The following is a 15,034-nucleotide window of genomic DNA, read 5'->3' on the forward strand; positions in this document are numbered from 1 at the left end:
TTTATATTTTGCGCTGTAAACAAAAAAAGACCGCCAATTTTGAAAGAAAAAACAGTATTTTATGCTTTCCGCTATAAAACATTCCCAATAAAAAAATATAAAAAATTCTAACGTTTTCATCATTTTAGGCCAATTTGTTTTCTGCTATATATTTTTGGTAAAAAGAAATTCCAATAAGTGTATATTGATTGGTTTGCGCAAAAGTTATCACGTCCACAAACTAGGGGAAAGATGTATGTCTTTTTAACCACTTACCCACTGGGCACTTAAACCCCCTTCCTAAACAGATCAATTTTAGGCTTTCAGTGCTCTCACAGTTTGAATGACAATAAAGCCCCGTACACACGTACCGATCGTCAGCCGAACGATCGGCCGTCTTTTGTCCAGGGCTGTCGTGTCTGTTGAAAATTGCAAAAGACTGCACACAAATTTTGTCGGCCAACAACAGCCGACTGCAGAAGTGATGTCATGTGATGGTTAACTTTCCTTGTCTTTTCTTTTCTGAGCATGCCCAGTCTTGCTAATCTGCTGTCTGTCGGCCGAAATCTGTACTGACTGGCGAACAATCGGCCGTTCTGGTGTTGGCCAACAAAAATTTTAATGCCTGCACGACAGATTCTGTTCGGCCGAAAATGCGCTGTCGGCTGTCAGAAGCATCATACTAACAAGCCTACAATCGGCCGATCGGTCGTCGGCCGAATATTTACGGCCGACAATCGGTACGTGTGTACGGGGCTTTACTCAGTCATGCAACACTGTACCCATATTACTTTTTCATCCTTTTTTCCACACAAACAGAGCTTTCTTTTGTTGGTATTTACTCATCATTGGGTTTTTTTTTTGGGCTATAAATGAAAAAAGACCGAATATTTTGTAAAAAAAAAATGCATTTTTCTGCGTTTCGGTTTTAAAATTTTGCAAATGTAGTAATTTTTCTTCATAAATTTTGGCCAAAATTTATACTGCTGCATATCGTTGGTAAAAATAACCCAAATAAGTATATATTATTTGGTCTTTGTAAAGGTTATAGAGTCTTCAAGCTATGGTGCCATTCATTGAAAAATTTATCACACCCGATGTACTGACGGCCTATCACATCTGTGCCACATCCATGACTCATCTGTGTCCACCCATGCCACCTCAGTGCTCATCCGTGGCTCATCCATGCCACATCCATGCTCATCCATGCCACATCAGTGCTAATACATGCCTTGTTAGTGCTCATCCATGCCACATCAGTGCTCATTCATGCCACGTCAGTGCTCATCCATGCCACGTCAGTGCTCATCCGTGCCACATCCATGCCACGTCAGTGCTCATCCGTGCCATGTCAGTGCTCATCCATGCCAAGTTAGTGCTCATCTGTGCCACATCCATGCCACTTCAGTGCTCATCCATGCCTCATCTGAACCTCATCCGTGCCACATCTATGCCCATCCGTGCCACATCCATGCCTCATCTGTGCCACATCCGTTGCACATCCATGCCTCATCTGTCGCACGGATGGGCATGGATGAGGTACAGATGAGGCATGGATGTGGCATGGATGAGGCACGGATGAGCATAGTTGAGATATGAAGGAGGCAGAGGATGAGTGCAGCTGCAGTCTTTCTCTTCTCCTCACACGAGGGGAAAGAACTGAACAGGACATGCGCCAGTTTGTTGACAAGTGATCGTTCTGTCGTTGGATAGAGCGATCATGTGGCAAAGGGCCGCTGGGATATAGTACGTCATTGTACGCTCTCCCAGAATAAGCGGACCGTGCTGTAGCCGTCATTCGGCTATGGCCCGGTCGGCAAGTGGTTAATTTTTTTTTGGGGAGTCACCACATCACTCATCTATAACTATATTTATTTGTATCTGGGTGGTCACCACATACATACATCCATATATATTCTGGACACAGACACAATTTTTATACTTTTGGTTCTGTATGCCACCAAAATAAAATGAAAACGAAAGAAACCAAATTAGTTTGAAGTGGAGACTTTCAGCTTTAATTCAAGGGGTTGAAAATAAATGTCAAGTACAAATTTTAGGAACTGCAAACATTTTTATACACAGGGGCTCAAATGTAATTGGACAAATGAATATAATCATAAATAACATGTTAATTTTTGATATTTTGTTGGGAATGACTGCCTGAAGTCTGGAACCCATGGACATGACCAAAAACTGGGTTTACTCCTTTCTGATGCTTTGCAAGGCTCTAACTGCAGCTGTCTTCAGTTCTTTGTTTGTGGGTTTTTCTGCCTTTAGTTTTGCCTTCAGCAAGTAAAATGCATGCTCAATTGGGTTAAGATCAGGTGATTGACGCAGAATATTTCACTTATTTTCCTTCAAAAGCTCCTGGGTTGCTTTTGAAGTGTGTTTTGGATCATTGTCAGTCTGTACTGTGAAGCGCTGTCCAATCAACTTTGCGGCATTTGGCTGAATTTGGGCTGATAGTCGATCTCTCTAGTCGATCTTCTTTCACATCATCAATAAACACCAATGACCCAGTGCCACTGGAAGCTATGCATGCCCATGCCATCACAATGCCTCCACCATGTATTTCAGATGACGTTGTGTACTTTGGATCATGAGCTGTTCCAAGCCTTCTCCACGCTTTTTTTTTCTTGTCATTCTGGTACAGATAATTCCTAGTTTCATCTGTCCAAAGAATGCTTTTCCAGAACTAGTCTGGCTTTTTCAGATGTTTTTTTGGCAAAGTCTAATCTGGCTTTTTTATTCTTCAGGCCCATGAATGGTTTGCACCTTGTGGTAAACACTCCATATTTGCTCTCGTGTGAAGTCTTCTCTTGATTGTAGACTTTGATAATATTACGCCCACCTCTTGGAGAGTGTCCTTCACTTGTCTGGATGCTGTGAATGGGTATTTCTTTTCCATAGAGAGGATCCTGCGATTATCCACCACTGTTGTCTTCCGTGAACGTCCAGGCCTTTTCATGTTGTTGAGCTCACCAGTGCGCTCTTCTTTCCTCAGAATGTACCAAACTTTGATTTGGCCACTCCTAATGTTGCTGCTATCTCTCTGATGGATTTGTTTTAGTTTTTGAAGCCTTACAAAGGCCTGTTTCACTTGAATGGACAGTTCCTTTGAACGCATAATGAAGGTTCACAGCAATAGATTCCAAATGCAAATACTACACAAATACTACACTTAGAATCAACTCCAGACCATTTACCAGCTTAATTGATGAAGAAATAACGAAGGAGTTGTAGCCTACACCTGGCCATGAAACAGCTTTTGATTCAATTGTCCAATTACTTTTGGTCCCTTAAAAAAAGGGGGTTGGCTGTTCTTAAAGCGGAGTTCCGGGCACAGAAATCATTTTTCAACAAACATACCCCCGGGACAGTCAGGGCTAGTACATTCCACAATGGCTAGCCTCTGATCTGTCCCGGTTCGCACTTACCTTTTAGAAGAAATACTCACTTATAAAATTTCTTCCACAGCGTTTCCATCTCTCTTGTGGGCAGCTGAAGCCGGCGTGGTCCTCTTCGGCGTCTTCTTCTCCCAGAATGCGCCTGCAACGGCCCCTCTCGTCAGCGGAAGTGACGGCGTAGCCGCGGCACAGAGGGAGGAAGTGAAGACTAGGTGAGTATATTCGATCTTCAATTACAAGGTGAGTAAATAAAAAAAAAAAAACTAACTATCCAATTCTGTTTCAGGTGAAGGTGAAAAGCGGACGGGGACAAAAAAAAAATATTGATTTTGTGCCCGGAACTCCGCTTTAAGAGCTGTAATTCCTAAACCCTTCCTCCGGTTTCAATGTACATAACCTCAAATTAAACCAGAGAGTGTGCACGTTCAGCCCATTTACATTATATAACTATAGCTTGAATATGTTTTGGTAAATAACTGAAAAAAAGGAAAATTGTGCCTGTGTCCAAATATATATGGCCCTAACTGTAACTAATCTATAGCACTCCATTTGTGCTTTGGAGGTAATCACATCACCCATATTTATAAACCTCTTTATTAGTTCCTGGGAGATCACCACATCACCCCTATTTGTAAATCACTTTATTTGTACTTGGGGAGTAACTCATCTATAACTCATTTTTGTCTGGGGGATCACCACTTCACCCTTATTTATAGCTCATTTCATTTGTGTCATGGATGTGGGTGTGGGCACCCCAACACTTATCTATAGCTTATTTCATTTGTGTCTGGGATTTACAATACTGGTCTATAACTGTTCATTTGTGTCCTGGGAGGTCACTATGTCATTCAAATATAACTCTTAATTTGTGCCTCAGAAGTCACCACATCACTCCTATATATATTCATTTGTGTCTGGGGGTAACTACAGTACTCATCCATAACTCTCTTCATTTGTGCCTGGGAGGTCACCACATCACCCCTATCTATAACTCAATTTCTAACTGAGAAGTCACCACATCACCCCTTTGTAAAACTCTCTTCATTTGTGTCTGGGAGGTCACCACATCACCCCTATATATAACTCTCTTCATTTGTATCTGGGGATATTTACATCACTCATTCATATATCTCTTCATTTGTGTCTGTGAGGTTACCACATCACCCCTGTATATACAGTGCCTTGCGAAAGTATTCGCCCCCCTGAAATTTTCAACCTTTTGCCACATTTAAGGCTTCAAACATAAAGATATAAAACTGTAATTTTTTGTGAAGAATCAACAAGTGGGACACAATCATGAAGTGGAACGAAATTTATTGGATATTTCAAACTTTTTTAACAAATAAAAAACTGAAAAATTGGGCGTGCCAATTTATTCAGCCCCTTTACTTTCAGTGCAGCAAACTCTCTCCAGAAGTTCAGTGAGGATCTCTGAATGATCCAATGTTGACCTAAATGACTAATGATGATAAATAGAAACCACCTGTGTGTAATCAAGTCTCCGTATAAATACACCTGCACTGTGATTGTCTCAGAGGTCCGTTTAAAGCGCAGAGAGCATTATGAAGAACAAGAAACACACCAGGCAGGTCTGAGATACTGTTGTGGAGAAGTTTAAAGCCGGATTTGGATACAAAAAGATTTCCCAAGCTTTAAACATCCCAAGGAGCACTGTGCAAGCGATCATATTGAAATGGAAGGAGTATCAGACCACTGCAAATCTACGAAGACCTGGCCGTCCCTCTAAACTTTCAGCTCATACAAGGAGAAGACTGATCAGAGATGCAGCCAAGAGGCCCATGATCACTCTTGGCCCATCATCACTCATGCAGAGATCTACAGCTGAGGTGGGAGACTCTGTCCATAGGACAACAATCAGTCGTATACTGCACAAATCTGGCCTTTATGGAAGAGTGGCAAGAAGAAAGCCATTTCTTAAAGATATCCATAAAAAGTGTTGTTTAAAGTTTGCCACAAGCCACCTGGGAGACACACCAAACATGTGGAAGAAGGTGCTCTGGTCAGATGAAACCAAAATCAAACTTTTTGGCAACAATGCAAAACGTTATGTTTGGCGTAAAAGCAACACAGCTCATCACCCTGAACACACCATCCCCACTGTCAAACATGGTGGTGGCAGCATCATGGTTTGGGCCTGCTTTTCTTCAGCAGGGACAGGGAAGATGGTTAAAATTGATGGGAAGATAGATGGAGCCAAATACAGGACCATTCTGGAAGAAAATCTGATGGAGTCTGCAAAAGACCTGAGACTGGGACGGAGATTTGTCTTCCAACAAGACAATGATCCAAAACATAAAGCAAAATCTACAATGGAAGGGTTCACAAATAAACATATCCAGGTGTTAGAATGGCCAAGTCAAAGTCCAGACCTGAATCCAATCGAGAATCTGTGGAATGAACTGAAAACTGCTGTTCACAAACGCTCTCCATCCAACCTCACTGAGCTTGAGCTGTTTTGCAAGGAAGAATGGGCAAAAATTTTGATGTGCAAAACTGATAGAGACATACCCCAAGCGACTTACAGCTGTAATCACAGCAAAAGGTGGCGCTACAAAGTATTAACTTAAGGGGGCTGAATAATTTTGCACGCCCAATTTTTCAGTTTTTTATTTGTTAAAAAAGTTTGAAATATCCAATATATTTCGTTCCACTTCATGATTGTGTCCCACTTGTTGTTGATTCTTCACAAAAAATTACAGTTTTATATCTTTATGTTTGAAGCCTGAAATGTGGAAAAAGTTTGAAAAGTTCAAGGGGGGCGAATACTTTCGCAAGGCACTGTAACTCTCCATTTGTATCTGAGAGGTCACCATGTCACTCCTATTAATAACTCTCTTCATTTTTTGACTGGGGAGGGGGGGTTGGGGGGGGGCACCACATCACCTCTATTTATAATTTACTTAATTTGTGTTTGAGGGGGTCACTCATATTCTAAACTTTCTGAGATGGGAATGAGGGACACCTATTACCAAAAGTATGTAGGCATAGGACACACCCCCTGCCACGCTCCCCTAAAAAAGAATTGTACAAAAAAATGATTAGTTAAACCCACAAGTTCTTTTTTGCCACTACTATTCCTTTATATTGGCTTTTGGAATTAAAAAATGCAACAATTTAAAAATTAGTGCATTTTATATACAAACTATAAAAAGATGACCAAAATGAGGGACAAACGAGGAGGAAAGAGGAACAGAGGGACATTGTTCCATATGAGGGACAGTCCCTCGAAATCTGGGACAGTTGGGGGCTATGGGTCACCACATAACTCGTCTGTAACTTTTCATTTATGTCTGGAGGTTACCACATAACTCATGTATAACTCTTCATTTGTGCCTGGGAGGTCACCACATCACTTTATTTAGAGCTCTCTTGATTTGTGCCTGGGAAGTTACCAGATAACCCCTATTTATAACAGTCTATATTTGTGCCTGGGGGGTCACCAAAACCCCCCCTATTTTTAACTCACTTCATTTGTGTTTGGGGAGGGTCACCACATCACTACTATTTATATAATAGATTAAAAGTGTAGCGCTAATCTGATATATGCAAGTCCATTCATAAGGAAAGTCCACAATGTGTTAACAAACACCTCCACAAAAGCGTGTATATAGGTTGTAAAAATCCAAATTCCAAGACCACCACCAAGTTGAAAGACACACGGCCTCTTACCGGATAACATGGACCCTCATTACAAAGGTCGTGTTCAGCCTTCACAAAAGTACACAATCAGCACATCCCTGGACTGTCAGAACCAATTACCTCCAAATATGTCCCGGTAAGATAAAGCAGACATATTCTCATAGCGTAACATGTACAAAACGTTTTTATTTACGAAAATATAAAAAGCAGCTTACAGGATGGTGGCAGTACTGGAGCAAAGTGGAAATTCCCCTTGTCTGGCGATTCGCGTCCTTGTCACACCAACAAAATGGCCGCTGCGTCTCCTAATGTGTGGGCTAGCGTTGCCGTGGGCTCCTCCCGACGCGTTTCATCATAGGCTGATGTCGTCTGGGGGTGTGGCCGCACGGCGACACCGTCATATATATAGCCATGGAGACGGGCGGGTCCTCAGAGCAATCACGGAAGTTGGGAGCGTCTCCGAATGCGTTCCAGCACCCGGAAGTAAGCATATCTTTACCCCAACCAGCGTTCCAACCACCGGAAGCTGTCGCTGTAACCTCCGTGCTGCTCAAAAAAAAATCCTCGTCCCATATTTAGTCCAAAAGGACTCCAATGGGGAATACTAATGAGAATTGCAAACTAAGTATAAATCGAAAATACAAAATAGAAATTATTATATAATTGCATACATCCACCGGGGAGCGACGCCATCTGGTGGCTACAGGTTGGATCGCAGGCAGGGGAAACCACCGCACCAGCACTGTTTGATATTACAATAATATCCACTTTAAAAATATGTATACAGGAACTACATAAAACATACATGCCAGGCTCAAAGAACATGACATATAGACACATATAGCACCAACTATAATCTTATAAAATACAAGAGACAGATAGAAAGCCAATAAAAAAAAAAATTTCAATAAGAAATAACACAATAAAGATTTTTCTTGCAAACCGGAAAACCTTCGGATTTAAGATAATGAGATGGAATCAAGAATTGTTTATGAAGGCATTTATATCCCAGTCTATATTTAACCCCTGAGGGGTATGGGACTTGACCTTATAGATCCAGTTGGTCTCCAATTTGGAGACCCCTCTGGTCATATTGCTCCCCCTCCAGTGCCCAGTGAACTTATCTATACCCAAAAACACAGTGCCACTAGGATCTCTCTGATGGCACTGGTCGTAGTGGCGTGATACACTGCTTTGGGTATCCCTTGACTATGTTGGCCACATGTTCCTTGAGCCTAACATGAAGCTTGCGGATTGTGCGGCCAACATAGTCAAGTCCACATGGACACCTAATTAGATATATTATGTATCTTGTGGTACAGGAGATGAATGGTTTGATTTTAAACTCTTGACCAGTGGATCCAGATATAAAGGCATCAGTTCTTCTACTTTTAATGCGATTCAATTTGCATATTGCACATCTTCTACAGGGATAAAATCCCCCCTCTGTTTGAAAGAACGAGAGAACTTTGGGCAGATCCCTAAAGTTCAGAGCCACTTGTAATTTTAATGGTGGCACCCCTCTAAATATCACCTGAGATTGTTCTGGGATAAGGGGACTACTATATATATTTCTATTCATTTGTGTCTGGGGGTCTCATCTATAACTCTCCACTGTGCCTATAACTCCCTTCATTTGTGTTTGGGGGTGGGGGGGTCACCACAAGATCCATCTATATCTCTTCCTCTGTGCCTAGGTTACAGTGATGGCAAACCTTAGCACCCTAAATGTTTTGGAATTACATTTCCCATGATGCTCATGCACTCTGCAGTGTAGGTGAGCATCATGGGAAATGTAGTTCCAAATCATCTGGGGTGCGAAGTTTCACCATTACTAGCGTATGAGGTCAATAACTCATCTATAGCTCTCCGTTGGTGCCAGGGGGGTCACTACATCACCCTTATTTACAACTCTCTTTATTTGTGTCGGGGGGGGGGGGTCACCACACTACTCCTTTATTTTACCTGCATCCCTCTTATTCCTAATTCTGTTTGGGTTGGGGGGGGGCTCATTATAGCAATTAGCTATACCTTTATTGGTCTGTCTCTGGTCTGTGGGGGTTTAACACTGCACTCTTATTTTATAACCTTCTTAATCTGTTTTTTGGGGCCTCACTACAGTTCCACTGCAGAAAGTGTTTATGTTGCAATAGCTTTTACATCCTTTCTCTATTCTGTAATGTTGCTTATTTGAAAATGCTTTTATATTGAGAAATAGTGTTGAAACAAGTGCTGAAGCTCCAGTGTAGTTAACCACTTAAGGACCATGCCTATTTCTGACACGTGTTGTTTACAAGTTAAAATCAGTATTTTTTGCTAGGAAATTACTTAGAACCCCTAAACATTATATATCTTTTATAGCAGAGACCCTACAGAATAAAATGGAGATCGTTGCAATACTTTATCTTGCACCGTATTTGCGCAGCGGTCTTACAAACACAATTGTTTTTAGAAAAAATACAGTTTTTTTATTTAAAAATAAGAAAACAGTAAATTTAGCTCAATTTTAATTTCTATATTTTCTTCAATATATTCTTCAAAATTGCACACGCTCGTGGAATGGCGAGAAACATTGGTACTTAGAAATCTCCACAGGTGACGCTTTAAAAATGTTTACAGGTTAGCACTTTAGAGTTACGAAGGAGGTCTAGGAATAGAATTATTGCTCTTGCTCTAAAGATCGCAGCGATACCTCACATGTGTGGTTTGAACGCCGTTTACATATGTGGGTGTGACTTGCGTATGCATTCGCTTCTGTGCGCAAACCCGGAGGGACAGGGCGCTTTAAATTTTTTTTACTTATTTATTGAACCTTTTTTTTTTTTTTTTTTTTTTTTACACTGTCCCTTTAAAAAAAAAAATGATCACTGGTATTCCTATTACAAGCAATGTAAACATTGCTAGATAGAAATAAGCAGGACGGGTCCTTTTTATTGTGGGATCTGGGGTCAAAAAGACCTCAGATCTCACATCTACACTTAATAGCAAAAAAAAAGCAATTTTTTCAGCATGAAAAAAAATAGACCCTTTAGAACCGTTGGGAGGAAGCGACGTATGACGTTGCTCCGGTCTTCCAAGGCGATAGAGTCAAGTGGGGGCCATCTTGCCCTCACTCAACTTCCTGCCTGGGACATGGATGGGCTGGATCGTTTTCCCCGCTCCGACAGCTCCGAAAAGCAGAGAAAACGACCGGGAAGCGGCGGGAAGGGGGGCGAATCTGCCACTCAGTGGCGGCCTGTGCATAGGGGGCGCCAGGTCGCCGCCCCCCCCTAAAAAAAGGAAAGAAAAAAAAGATTAAAAAAAGAACAATAAAGTTAAAAAAAAAAAAACGTTCGCCGGCCTATGTGGTGGCTATGGGGGGGGGGGGGGGATTTACGACCCAGCAGAGGCGCCGATTGGCTGCCTTCTGTGGCGTAACCTGGGCGCAGGTCATAGCGCTAGGACACCCCCACATTCATGATATCCTGGCTGTGATTGGTCCAGTCTTCAGCCGTTGACGTCGCAATGGGGGCGGTGCCGGTGCGTGCGCCAGTCACGCACCGTCACCGCCCGTTCTCCTTCCCGCCGGACCGATCGGAAGACCGAGAGAGCCGCCATCAAAGAAGACAGAAGAGGAGCAGCTCCGTGGATGGTTCCCGGAATCCTGCCGCCGTCGTAAGAAGAGGACGAGAGGAGAGGAGCAGCGCCGTGGACGTCTTGCAGGCAGCCCAGGAGAGCAGGTAAGTGATTGAAGCCGACCTGTGCCATGCCTGTACCATCACCTGTGCCATGCCTAAAACATCACCTGTGCCATGCCTGTACCATCACCTGTGCCATGCCTAAAACATCACCTGTGCCATGCCTATACCATCACCTGTGCCATGCCTATACCCTCACCTGTGCCATGCCGGTACGATGCCTATACCATCACCTGTGCCATGCCTATACCATCACCTGTGCCATGCCTTTTACCATCACCAGTGCCATGCCTAAACCATCACCTGTGCCATGCCTAAACCATCACCTGTGCCATGTCTATACCCTCACCTGTGCTATGCCTGTACCATCACCTGTGCCATGCCTATACCATCACCTGTGCCATGCCTTTTACCATCACCAGTGCCATGCCTAAACCATCACCTGTGCCATGCCTAAACCATCACCTGTGCCATGTCTATACCCTAACCTGTGCCATGCCTGTACATCACCTGTGCCATGCCTATACCCTCACCTGTGCCATGCCTGTACCATGCCTATACCATCACCTGTGCCATGCCTATACCATCACCTGTGCCATGCCTATACGCTCACCTGTGCCATGCCTGTACCATGCCTATACCATCACCTGTGCCATGCCTATACCATCACCTGTGCCATGCCTGTACCATCACCTGTGCCATGCCTATACCCTCACCTGTGCCATGCCTATACCCTCACCTGTGCCATGCCTATACCATCACCTGTGCCATGCCTATACCATCACCTGTTCCATGCCTGTACCATCACCTGTGCCATGCCTGTACCATCACCTGTGCCATGCCTATACCATCACCTGTGCAATGCCTATACCCTCACCTGTGCCATGCCTGTGCCATGCCTATACCATCACCTGTGCCATGCCTGTACCATCACCTGTGCCATGCCTATACCATCACATGTGCCATGCCTGTACCATCACCTGTGCCATGCCTGTACCATGACCTCAAAGTCACGCAATTTTTTTACCGCGTTTTTTGCCGCGAAGCAATACCTATTACATTTTTCTTTTTGCGCCCCCCCAAAATTTTGATCACCAGCCGCCACTGAGTTGAATCGATGTAAAATGAATTAATGTGTAGAAATGAGCAATTGCACACAGTTTATAGAAGTGTACCCTTGATAAAGTCACGTGATTTGTGACGCAACGTGTCGGGACGCCGTGGTGACGTCACTTCCGTGTCTACGGCCGAGACCAGAAGTAGTTGGAACGAGCGCTGTAACCGCATCGGCGGCTGTTATATTGAAAAGCCTCTGATAATCTTCGCAATTGTAAGTGTAACCTTTAACTTGCCTATTAAAATACTTGTTGAACATACTGCACCATGAGATCCTCTTTCCATCTTGTTTCCTGGTAAATGAGTGCCCTAAAACGAGCCTTGTAGCAAGTACTTGTTCTTGAAGCCAACCTAGAAGATCTGGACCCTGATTTACACACCATATCCATATCTTTGAAGATATTATCTAAGGAGACATCCCCTAAAGGTCTACAGGTTGACATGAAATACCTGAAACGCTCATATGAGTGTTAATGGAGGTGAGCGGCCATTACACCTATTCTGTGGAACCCTAGCTCACTAAAGCTCGCACTGGGATCACCGGACACCGTTTATTATTTCACCTGATACGAACTTGATTTCTCTTTCATTTGTAGCACTGATTGGACTTGATTTTCACTTTGTGATATTGGTCACTATCACATTTTTTCACATTTTTTCTGTGTTTCTATTTTTTCACAATATTGAAGAGTTGACAGTGGTTCACCCTTCATAGGGCATTGTTCTCTTTTTTTTTTTTTTTTTTTTAAGAATATTTTTTTTCTTCACTTTTTCTTCATTCATACCTGCTTTCATGGATACCACTTAGGTTATTATAGGATAAGTCACTGTTTCACCGCACTTTGATGAGCGACATTGGTTTACTCTTCATAGGGCATATTACCTAAATTTAATATTTTTTCTTCTTTTTTACAATAATTGTTTCAGTTGGAGCCTTTGATCAGTTCTTCTTCTATAGAACTGTGTGCAATTTCTCATTTCTGCACATTAATTCATTTTACATCGATTCAACTATTTTTTGATCATTTTAGATCATTCCAGCACTGGATATTCACTTTATTGTATACTCAGCTATCTTTGATCACTTTATAGATCACTTGAACACGTTATTACGTTATTATTCTTACTTATCCACATTTCTGCACATGTCACTTTTCCTTCACCATCTGAAGAATTTTTATATATTTATTGATTATTCAGTCAGTTTTACTATTTATTCGTATTATTACTTACCAACTTTTTAGCCATTTCCGAGTGATTACGAATTTTTGCATTTTATATATATTTATTTACGTTCACTTTGGCATATTCAGCACATCTGTGAAGATTGATATTTATTATCTAGTTTATGGTTCACCGATTTTAGAGTGTTTTTGCGCTGATTTTATTCTTTTATTTACCTTTCATTTTGAGCCATATATATCGCTATTTAACCATGGCAATCTTTAGGCAATTAACCGGCATATTACATTATGTTTTTCTCTTTGCTCTATTTAGAGGTTGAGACCTCCTATCCATTTTTGTCCTTTATGGTGTATATGGTCTGCTGCTGACCCTAGTCCGGTCCAGTATCTGCCACTTGCTGAGGACACGATATCCCATGTCTTACATGACTTGGGCCGGTTCACCTTGTAGCTGCGCGTGTGTGCTAAGATCCCTGTCGCTGTCCATGAATATATGTCTTAATATTTGAATCAATGGTAAGTCTGTAATGACATGAATAAGTACATGTATGTTGATTTTTGAATACAGTATTTTTGCATTCTCTGTAGATATGCGATGCTGTATTTTAATGTTACTTTTCTATGCATTAATTCTATGTCATTTATGTTACTGTCTAGAGCCATTTAAGAGGTCACTATTATCCTTGGTCCCCGATGAAGCCCACTACACTGGCGAAACATGTCGGACCCTGGTGACCCTATTATTGTATCTCTCGGTTCAGATTATTATTATGTGTAATTTATGTACACTATTTTATTAGCTGATGCCTTTTCTGCATCTATGACCTAATGTTTGATCAAATTTGATATGTAATAAAATTTGTATTCTTTTAACTGTATTGGTCTCGATTATCTGTTTTCTGCCAGACAAATCACTGCCTTTAAAGTCCCATTTTTTCGGTGTTTCTATGACTGTAGGCTCCTCATAGGGGCCACAACCCTGTCTGGTTGACACAGTCATTCAACACCTTTCACAAATAGTATGTTTTATGTACTGTAGAATCTGCATTTTTAACTGCTTGCCGACCAGCCGATGTAGTTGTACGTTGGCAGGTCGGCTCTGTACCGCGAAACGATGTACCTGTACGCCACTTTGCAAGACTGCTAGCGGGGGTGTGCGCGTCCATTGGCCACAGGGGGAGCTAATCAGCGGGTCCGGCGGCCGCCATTGCCGCCAGGCACCTGCGATCGCTCCCCGTAGCAACAAAACAGCAGTCTGCCGTTTTAAACACGGCAGACTGCTGTTGTGTCAGTTACAGTATGAACACAGGGATCCTGTGTTCCTCCCATTTAGGAACACAGGTCTCTGTGTTCATGCAGCAAGCCCACCCCCTGCCCCACAGTTAGAAAGTATCCCCTAGGGACACATTAAACCCTTTGATCGCCCCTGGGGTTAACCCCTTCCCTGCCAGTGTCATATGTACAGTAACAGTGCATATTTTTAGCACTGATTACTGTAGTAATGTCACTGGTCCCCCCAAAAGTGTAAAAAATGTCAGTAAGGTGTCTGATCTGTCTGCCCCAATGTCGCAGTCCTGCTAAAAAAATCGCTGATTGCCACCATTACTAGTAAAAAAAAAAAAAATAAGTAAAAAAAAAAAGTAAAAAAAAATAAAAATGACATAAATTTCTCCGCTAGTTTGTAGACGCGATAGCTTTTGCTCAAACCAATCAAAATACTTATTGGGATTTTGTTCACCAAAAATATGTAGCAGAATACAAATTGGTCTAAAATGATGAAACAAATTTGATTTTTAATTTTTTTTTTTTTTATTGGGAATGTTATATAGCAGAAAGTAAAAAATATTACATAGTTACATAGTAGTTGAGGTTGAATAAAGAAATTAGTCCATCCAGTTCAACCTGCATATTGTTTTTTTTTTTTGTTCAGAGTTGTCGCTTTATTTTTGTTTATAGCGCAAAAAAATAAAAAACGCAGAGGTGATGAAATACCACCAAAAGAAAGCTC

The sequence above is a fragment of the Pelophylax lessonae genome (assembly GCF_965119305.1).
Source record: "Pelophylax lessonae genome assembly, chromosome: 2".
NCBI classification, from domain to species: Eukaryota; Metazoa; Chordata; class Amphibia; order Anura; family Ranidae; genus Pelophylax; species Pelophylax lessonae.